General features: G+C 41.2%; 1 non-coding gene and 1 pseudogene across 1 annotated transcript; both read left to right on the plus strand.

Annotated features, from left to right (window-relative positions):
- LOC111724685 overlaps nucleotides 1–10,751 on the plus strand; it is a 15,248-nt pseudogene that overhangs the window by 606 nt on the left and 3,891 nt on the right.
- LOC111724752 lies at nucleotides 1,339–1,437 on the plus strand. The gene has a single exon (XR_002772989.1). It is a non-coding gene; the product is annotated as a small nucleolar RNA U13 (small nucleolar RNA).

A 10,751-nucleotide genomic window follows, 5' to 3' on the forward strand; every position in this document is an offset into this window, starting at 1 on the left:
AGGGAAGGGAGGGAAGGGAAGGGAAGGGAGGGGAGGGGAGGGAAGGGGCCAAGACAGGAGAAAACTTTGGGAGAAACTCCAAATGTATTAGACAAAGAGTTAAAGATGAAGGGCTCTAAACCAGTGGGAGAACGGCAATGGGGATTTTCAAGAAACACTGGGGTAAGAAGAGACGTTGCAAAGTGCTGCCTATTCTACTTCCTCCTCTATTCTACTTCCTCCTCACACTTCCTACCAGTGACTGCAGCCAGACCAGCATCAAGAACTTCATCTAAAAGGCTGGAAGCCAGAGTTCTTCCATGCAGCTCTTTCTAAGGCCAGAGGGATTAGAAAACAAATGGATTGTCATGAAGTGGAGGTGAGTGGAGGCTAGTATGCTCCAGAAAAGCATTCAGAGGCTATGAGGAATATTGTGATGAAGAGCAGATGAGTTTTAATCTAGGAGTTGCCTGTGCAGGTTTCCAGCCAGAAGGATGACAAATGATGCGGAAAACTTAACAAAGAGAAGGATAAGAGAAGACAGCTGATGGAAGAAGAAGACGACTGGTTTAGCAAGAAAGAATCCTGGGTTAATGCAGAAATCCCCCCTGTGGAGAAAGCGCAAGAGGCCAAAATCAGAGGTCTTTGAATTTTGTCCTCAAAGAAGAGGGTATAGATGGGGTCCCAAGAGAGCAGAAAGTTTTGGCATAGGTGTGTGGAGAATGTCTACGAAGATTGTTCCAGCTTTAAATCCTCCAACTACCAAATATTCACGAAGCATCTAGTCAGTCTATGCTCAGTGATATACTGGATATGGCCATCTTAGTTTTCCAAAGTGCTGGCAGTTGCTGCCGATGTGGCAATATCAGCAAATGTTTTAAAATGTGTTCTCTACTCCATCATAGAAGTCACTAATCAAATGAGGAATAGTTTTGGTTTTAGGGCCCTAAGGCACCCAACTTGCTGTCACTTTCCAGTGTGAGATCAAACATATTGATATGTTTGAGCATTTTTTAAGTTAATATTATTTACAGTGTTACTTCATTGTGACCAGTAATTTGTCTGTCTGGCTATGCATCTATTTTCTTAGCTTTCCTTCACACCTGGCATAGAATCCTGCATCTGATGGTTTCTTAATATATTACTATCTTCCTGTAACAGAGATATGAGGTTATGGATGTGCAGTGGTAGAGAATGTACCACACTGACTTGAGACCAAAGAATTTGTGGATTCAAGAATTTGTTGAAGTGTAGCAATAAAAGAAAATTGAGATACAGAGCAGGAATTGAAAAGGACAAAGTGTCAGGATCGGGTAAACTTAGAGAAAATGGTAAAATTAAAAATTTCAAGGGAGGCGGATCCTTTCGCATAAGCATGATGATTGGGTTTTCATGAGCATGCGTGAGACGTGCCGCCCACAACTCTTGTTACTACGTGGGCGCATTACCCGTCTGACATGAAAATAAAAATTAAATTAAAAATAAAAGCATCAAAGGAAGGACTTAGAAGACAACGGACATGTCCACACTGTGCCCGCATTTCCTCACCGTTACCTTTTCAGTGAAGCCTGAGGCTTTTCCTGCCATCTACGGTGTCACTGGCTGGAACACGGGGTGGGCCCTAAGTACCACGAATGATTACAGCACTCCCAGGAGAGTTCTTCAACCAATAGTGAATATAAACTAGCATATAGATATTCCATATTCACTACTCCCAGGTAAGAAAACTGAAAAGCAAGGCATATTCCTCTCCTGGAGGTCACCAGTAGGATGAGCCCAGCTACCCACAGTGTGACCTGCTCCTCCACAGGTAGTAGATCCCTTTTCTTTCTTATTTCTCTCCTCCTTTCCTCTTCCTTACTTGTTTTCCAGATTTACTTTCCCAGAACAACGCTTTATTTTCAAATCTTTGTCTCAGGGTTTTCTCTAATGGAACTGAACCTAACACCGAGAATGAATCCAAATCCTTTCCAGAAGTCAAGAAAAATAAATCGACCAGCATGTACTAGATCTTCTCTGAAAACAACGTCCTGTTAAACCACCATCTACTCAATTCCTGAAATAGAAGCCCTAAAATTTTCCTCGACAATGCCCTCTTCCTTATATCTTCCATTCAAATCATCAAGTTCTATTGATTTATTCTCCCAGTATCTCTCAAATCTGTTTCTCTCCATCTCCGTTTGCATGACGTAGGCCACGCTACCTGTCCCCCCTTCTAGATGCTTGCACGAGGCTTCTGCCTGCTCCTCTGCATCTGTTCTTATCCTCTCCCAGTCCATTCTCCACTCGCCAATTCCAAGCAAACTTCTCAAAGTCTAATTTTTCACATCCTACACTCTGCTTAAAACCTTCCTCTGGTTCTCCATCTGTCTTACATTCCAGCCAATGCTACTTAACTCAGCCTGCAAGATTTCATGTGATCTAGTCTTCCCCTACTCCCCCCATTTTCAGTCTCCTCTGAAACCTGACTTTGTTTTGATTTTAGCTTTGCAGCCGTCTACCCTTCTTACATTCAATTCCTCTAAATTTCTTGCTGCCTTGACCCAAGGGATGTTTGCTTTTTAGAAAAATCCTTCCCTGCCCTCTTACCCTCTCCTGACCCCTTGCTGTCTACCCGTCTCCATCCTTAGGTTCAGAGTCACTCTCTCTGAAAAGTTCCCAAACATCCTGTATGAAGTTAAGTCTCTCTTCTGAGGGGTCCCGGGCTAACTTGATTTCCCTTTTCATCATGGCAATTTTTGCATTTATGTCACTTTATTAAAGTTAGGCTCATTATCCACATGGCATTCCTTTAGATGCCAAGGCCTTCCTCTTTCTTGGACTGCTCTTCTATTCCTTGTCATTTGTTTGCTGTTAGCTGCTGAAAAAATGGAAGAGAAGATAAGACAATGATGCATTCCTGCTATTGTTACGTGTATTACCATAAGAAATAGAAATGTTTTTGCAAGGGAAAGGAACATTGCTTCTGGGGAAACAAAAAAGACGCGTGGGGGCGGGAGATCATGTGTATGTTTCCATGTATAATAGGATTGCTATTGTGGCCTAACCTGATGTCCCTGAGATTACAGAACAGAAACATGTAGTGAGTCAAAAATACTTGCCTCTCTGACGTTCCTCAGTAATGTGGTAATGGGGTAAAAATAAAGCAGATTATCCAGTGCTAGAAAGAGTAAATATAGCAAATGACATGCCTGCAGATGTATAGGGTGTAATAGATATGGTCATTCTTGTATATATCTCTAAAGCATTCTCAAGGGGGTTTGCTTTCCCTCTCTCCCTTTCTTTCCATAGCACAAAATGGTCCTTAAGGTATGCTTTAAGAGTTGGTCTATATTAATAGGAGAACAATGAATTTGGAGGCATTTTTCTGGGAGAGAACCAGAGGACTTGAAGCCATCTCCAGATGCTTCCCTGTATCTGAATGACCTGATAAGATTCCGCATCTCCATAGGCTGGATAGAGGATCACAAGGAACATACATTGTTGGAGAGATGAAACCCTGGTGGTGGGTGGTCCCGAGGGACAAAACTGGGCAGGGGACCAGAAACAAAGTGTGGATGAAGGAATCCACCTAACACCCACCAGAGATGAGACCTGAAGAGACAGATGTGAAATTCAATGACAAAAGTAAAGCTCTTTTTTTAAAAAAATCAATTTCTGGGTTTTATGTGTATTTGTGATCATCTAATAGTGACTTGTTGTAATGGAATTATCCTATGCTTCTCTGTCCTTGGAACTGAAATTTTTTGTTTTTTGAATTAATAAGTGAAATTCAATGTGGCCTTTTCATACAACACAGGAAAGAAGTGTCAAAAGAAAGACTTGAAAGTCTTTGTGAAGTGAGTGGAGGCCTGACGTTGAAATGAGCATCTTGGGAGAAATGGGAAAGATAGTGGATAAAAAAATATTCCTTTGTAAAACTTGGAGGGAACTAACTTAGAGACCTCAAAAAAAATGATAGTGGATAACTGACCTATTTGGCAAGTCCATCAAACATACAATGAAAATGGAAGTAAAAAAAGACAGATGAGTGATGTAACCAACATTAAAGGCGGTGAAGACAAAACCAGATGATAATAAGAGATATAACATAGGAAAAAATACTAACTACGGCCTCAAGACTGCTGTCAATACAGCTTTGGGGTCTACGAGGAGTCAGATTTGAGGAAGAAACTAGTTGCAGTTAAGTGAAGGCAAGTATCTTTACCTTTCCTGGACAATAACTAACGTCGTACAGCTGAGACACACCATCTGCTTTGCTTTGCACAGTTTGCTTAAGAAAAATGGTTGCTGCTCTTTAACATACACTTATTTTCAGGGTACCTACAAATGAGTCTTTAATGAATTGCTTCAGAATGTTTCCAGACACAAAGTCAGGCTAGCTGGTCTCGCCTTGATTTCCAAATTAAAAAAAAAAAAAAAGGAAAATACAGAGAATATTTAAGAAACTCCCTTCTAAAATGGAGAATACACAGCCATAACAAATCTGGAGCTAACCATGAGAGGAAAATTATCTTTCAGGTCTCCAGTAATATAATTCTTGTAAAGAACACCATTGGTGGATCATGATGGAACTGCTCTGCGTCACGTGGTATAGCTCCATCTGCTGTCTTTTAGCAAACATCCAGATGGATTCCATTTCTAGTCTCCAGAAAGATGAGGCCCATCAATATGAAAAGCTGTGTCTCTGATCATCCATCACAATCATCCAAGGAGAATCACAAATTTTTTGGTGTCTGCCCATCTTTCCTGTCAAGAGACCGATGGTTTTATTTTTAACCGTGGAATCTGTCTGTGAATCTATGAGCAATAACGATGCCAATGGTCTGTTTTTCCCTGGATTTGTTTCTTATGGTGGTAGAAAAGCCTGCCTTGAAAATGTCCCTCCTCCATGATTGTGTTAAGCCATTTACACTCTACACTTAGTAATGTTAACCAGTTTGAGGAAAATATTTCAAATGGCATATAAAACCAGCACCTTGCACCCCATGATTGCATTAATGTACATAGCTATGTTATAATAATAATAAGTCCCTCTTATTCTCTTTCAAAACTCTTTCATTCCATTTTGGGAAGGATCATTCATACTTCCAGTCATTATAAGACTTAAAAATTCTTATATTATTATGACTTGATAAGTATCTCGGATTCAGGAGTCAACTAAATGGCATAATTGGAATACCATGCTGAATCAGAAATGAGACCTAAAAAAACAAATTCATGTTTGAAAACGTTTCCCTACATGCTCGTAATCCTCGTTTATGTACTTTCTTGTTCACATGGGATAAAATTGTATGACCAACTCTATAACAAGGCTAGTATCAAAAAAAAGAGCTCCTCTTAAGATTGTAACAACTTACACACATTCACAGACATTTACACCACACCACACTAATACACAACTCTGACCGAAGTCTGAGTTCAGCAGGAGTCTAAAGAAAACAAGTCTTCCTCCCCCATCCTGTTATCAAGCTAAAAGTTTCTGTCAGCATTTTTTTAAATTTGAGATTTATGTTCTTGGACTCATACGGAAGAGAGTGACAGGTGTCTCCCACCTTTTCCCCCACTCCTTCTGCAGTAGTGAAGCTTCCATTTTAGTTGGACATGTGGCCACTTGGAATAAAAATCCTTTTTCTGTCTCTCCCTTGCAGAGAGGTCTGGTCATGTGACTAAGTTTTCAGCAATGGGATATAGGCAGAGGTAGGGTGTGCAGCTTCTGAGAAGTGCACTTTGTCTCTTCTTTCCCCCCCCCCACACCCCCACCCCCACTTCCTCTCTGCAGTCAAGATAACGCAGCTTGGCTGGAACTCCAGCACCATTGTGAGCATAGGATGATTCTGAGAACAGAAGCGGTGCCTGACGGGGCAGCCAGAGAGCAGAAGCTTGGGGCTCTTACACCATGGAGCACCATTTTAGCCCTGGATTCACACCCTGTCAGACTTTTGAAAGTGAAAGCAAAATAAATTTCTATTTTTATAGCCTTCTTATTATTATTTGGGGGGGGTTCTCTATTACTCAAAGTCTATTATATCTTTTTTTAAAATAGATAGTGTACCAATAATAAAAGATGGTTTTATCAGATGCCATTTCCAACTAAGATCCAAATGGTGATACATTTGCAATGGGAGGTTTTCAGAGCACTAACTCTTTCAGTGTTAACCATCAGGCAATCAAGATCCTTTTACAGGAAGAAAAAGCCAAAGCAAATGAAGTTTTATATGTGTTATTTTATGCTTAAAGATTTTTTTCTTTTTCAAGTTACTCCTCAGCATTCCATCTAATGAAACTGAACTTACATAACTCAGCACCCAAAAATCTGACTTCCAACTACAAGCACCTGTGATTTTTTTTTTTTAGATCTGGCAAAAGAATTACTTTTCCTTAAGAGTGGGGCAGGCAAGTTGTGTTGGGAGATTAATCTGCACCTCCTAACTCAGAAGCATTGAACTAACAACTAAAGGAGACTATATTTAAATATCCCAGTTAGTTTACTCCCTCAGGTGGGTTAACTTGAAGGCCTTTGCTCTCCGCTGGGTCCCAGAGTTCCCCACTGGGGCTGACATCCAATTATCCAGTGCCGTAAACAGTGTGTAATTTTCCTTTGGCTGGCCATTTTCCTTCCCTTGCTTCCTTTCCTTGTTCCTCTGCCCTTATTTCCTGGGTACACATCTGACACAAACTATCCAACATGAATCTTTACCTGAGGCTCTGCTTTTGGGAGCTCCAAAACCAAGGCATAATATTTACATATTGCACATGTGTCCATGTGTCAGTAAAACCATTTGTAGCCAGGAGACTAATCTATGAAGACATGACGTGGTTGCAAACTAGACCGAGAGTAGCTTTGCTTCATTCTTTTCCCTTTGGTCCTCAATGGTAGAACAGAGCAGGTCTTGACCACACCCCTAACACAAAACTTACTGGAATTTAATTGCATATATGACTTTAACTCCATGTTAAAAGTTTCTCATGACAACTTTGTCATCAACTTATTTTTTAGTATAGTTTTAGGTCCATGGAATATTGAGCAGAACATAGGGAGATTTCCCTTATATCCCCTTCTCCCGCATATGCATAATCTCCCTTTTCATCAGCATCCCTTGCCAGAGTGCTTCATTGACTACAGCTAATAAGCCTGCATGGACCCATCATTATCACCCACAGTCTACAGTTTACTTTAGGGTTTACCCTTGGCATTGTACATTCCATGGATTTGGACACATCTATCAGGCCACGCATTATGGTATCATTCAGAGTAGTTTCAAATGTATGTTTCCAATTTTAAAATTGAACATTAAAATATATATTTAATAAGGCTGGGCACTATGGCTCATCCTGTAATTCTAGCACTCTGGGAGGCTGAGGCCTGTGGATTGCTTGAGCTCAGGAGTTGGAGATCAGCCTGAGCAAGAGTGAGACCCCATCTCTAAAAATAGCCAGGAGTTGAGGTGGCGCCTGTAGTGCCAGCTACTCAGGAGGCTGAAGCTAGAGGATCACCTGAACCTAAGAGTTTGAGGGTGTGTGAGCTATGACACCATGGTACCCTACCTAGAGAGACAAAGTGAGACCTGGTCTCAAAAAAAAAAAATATATATATATATATATATATGTTCAATAAAATATCCATACAAACAAGTTTTGGTTCCATTTTACTACTTATTAATTATACAATTTTAAACAAGTCCTTTAGCTTTAAGCTTTTTGATCTGTGCAGTAAAAGGGGGCAATGGTTTCAGTGATATAGTAGTGTCTGGGGGTTTTCCAGCAGTACAAACTTACATTTTAATACATTACTGCTTCAGTATGTATATTGAATAATCCATTGAATAACCATTGAATAATCTGATGAACGCTTTGTGTATCTGCCATGACTAAGGCACGAGGCTGACTGATGCAGGAAAATGAAAATCTGGAAAACATCGTTTTTGTTTGTGAGTTCAGTTTGGTGAACTAGGCACCCCGAAACCACAACTTATAGCAAGGGAATAAGGTCGGAGGAGACTGGAGAATTGACAAAGACCCGTGGCTCAGGTAGCACCTGACAGGAATCTTCATAAACCAATAGGATTTTAATAGGAAAGAGAAGTGTAAGTTAATGTCAGGGAAACATTTAAGCAAAAGCTTCTAGCCTGAAAATGCTCAGTTAAATAGGAAACTGTCTGGTCTTGCTGGCCTGGGGATTAAGAACCACTTATGGAGAAATGAGGCAGAAAAGGAAGATTGGTATTAAAGCATGAAGGGTCTTAACTCCCATGAAAAGGATTCTGTAAGCAATGAAGACTTAAGAAGATTTTTAGGATGAGGGAGGAAATAATTAAATCTGGCTTTCAGATTCACATTTACCAAATGTAGCAGGTAACTTTGTCCAGAAGTCAGACTTCGAGACAGAATTTACTGTTTGGGGTGTCTATTAAGGAATAGTTAAGGTTTGTGCCCTCGAGGACAGCCACTAAGGATAGAAAGGAAGGGGGTGGCCAGGGAGCTGAAGACAGCCTCTGCCCACACTCGCAGGGCCTAGAAGACAAATCCCTCCCCGAAGAGACATCTGGGTGGCACATCACAGCATCTGCTGTATCAAATGTGCACTGTAGAACTCGGGGGTCTTGGCTTGGCGCCTATAGCTCAACCGGCTAAGGCGCCAGCCACGTACACCTAAGGTGGCGGGTTCGAATCCCCAGCCTGGACCCGCCAAACAACAATGACGGCTGCAACCAAAAAATAGCCGGGCGTTGTGGCGGGCGCCTGTGGTCCCAGCTACTTGGGAGGCGGAGGCAGGAGACTCGCTTGAGCCCAGGAGTTGGAGGTTGCTGTGAGCTGTAATGCCACAGCACTCTGCCCAGGGGGACAGCTTGAGGCTCTGTTAAAAAAAAAAAAAAAAAAGAACTCGGGGGTCTTTAGTGTCCTGAGTTTCACTCTGAACTGGTAAACATGGAATAAAGCTCGTGTTTTAAAAATTAACTTTCCAGATGATTTTGATGACTTTTTTTAGCTATTCATTCAAAGCCATTAAGTAAAGACTTGGAGCCAGGCCTACGCCCCCTCCTGATAGAATATCTCTGCTGCCTCAAAATACCTTCCTTTGATACAATAGCTTTATGAAAAAGGCGGAGCAGACATCTGCATTTTAGAGACAAGCACACAAGCTTAGAAAACATAAATGACACGTCCAAGGTCACACAGCTGCCAAATATTGCTCAGGTCAAACATGCCCGTTCCTGCTCCAAGTCCTCCTCCCTCTCTCATACATTTAAAATTTATTCCTGCATAAGCCATATTGTGACTTTTTAAAAAATGAATGTTCTCATTGTACTTAGAAACTTTTCCAATTAGTGGTCCTTTCTACAAAAATAAAAGCTTGCCCCTGTGGTGGTAATAATAGATCCCCCACTATAGTCTGTCTGGCGTAGGTGGTCGCATGGTGCTGGTTTTGATCCTGGTGATGACTTCTGTTTTACTCACAATACCAACTACTGAAAAGCAAGTGCAAGCAGCTCTCATCTGTTTACTCCAAATAAATCCTTCCTAGAGCTTCATAAGATTGAATTGGGTATTCCAGGAAAAGGGACACTAATCAATTTTCCTCCTAAAAGGCAGCTGAGTCTTTGGTGGTATGTATTAGTATGGATATGCTTTAAATGAAAAAAAAAATTTAAATGAGAATTGGGTAGGCTTAAGGGACAGAGAACTTGTTTTTTTGACATGAGTATGTGGTGCCTTCTCTCACTCTCCACTCCTCTCTAAATCACTAGGTCTGTGCAAGGCTAAGAGAGGTGCCCTATAAACCAGCCAAATGAATCCATGCCAGCTTTGCTAAATAACAAGTCAATCATAATTGACCATCAACTGAACATGTCCTAGTGACATTGACTAAAATGCTACGGATACACACCGTGCGTGGACAAGGTTGTACTTTGTTTTCAGCCTTCAAACTCAAAATCAAACCACAGTTTGGGAAGGCATTAAGAGGTAGTCTTTACGTGGTTGTGGTGATGATGATGTTTTTCTTCCTACAGAAAAAATCTGCCACGGATCATCATGAGCATGCTGGATTTTCAGCAGGTCAGAAGCAATTACACACGCTGTGCACTAACAACCCACCCAAGTGAAAGGCCTTCGTTGCGTGGCTGGCATGTCCTGAGCTGTAGTATGTTTGCATTTCCCAATATCTGCCCATTTCATTCAGAATTCTTAACCTTGCTCTGGAGTGAAGTTCGACCTCAATCACTGACAGGGATTTCATACAGATTTTACAGATTCCCATTCAAGTCCATGGCCTTAAAGGTACATGGGTCTCCCTTTCAGAAAGAGGATAGAGCTCACTAAATTGGATAAAGTAATTTACCGATGCTTAACGCCACTGATATCTATGGCTGAATTCTACAGAACTTTAGCTATACTCTTGAACCCATAGAAATTCACTTTTTTCTTCACTGATTTATAATGCCAGATTATCATAAATAAAATTCCTGTACGTAGTTGGATCTATTTCTGGACTTTTCTGTTCTATTGATGTCTGTCTATTTCATGTGCTAATACCAAAATGTTTTAATTTCCGTTTCCAGCACGCAAGCCAGAAAAACAAAAAACAAATAAACAAACAAAAGACCTCTGTATTTGTCAAAATAGATTCTTTGCTCTTCATAAAAACTACTGCTGTATCCACCTTCTCCAGCCCTCTCCAGGCTTCTCCAGCCCTCTCCAGCCCTCTCCAGCCCTCTCCAGCCTTCTCCAGCCCCCTCCAGCCCCCTCCAGCCCTCTCCAGCCTTCTCCAG

This window comes from Otolemur garnettii, unplaced genomic scaffold (genome assembly GCF_000181295.1).
Source record: "Otolemur garnettii isolate 467f Iridium unplaced genomic scaffold, OtoGar3 scaffold00025, whole genome shotgun sequence".
Lineage (NCBI taxonomy): Eukaryota > Metazoa > Chordata > Mammalia > Primates > Galagidae > Otolemur > Otolemur garnettii.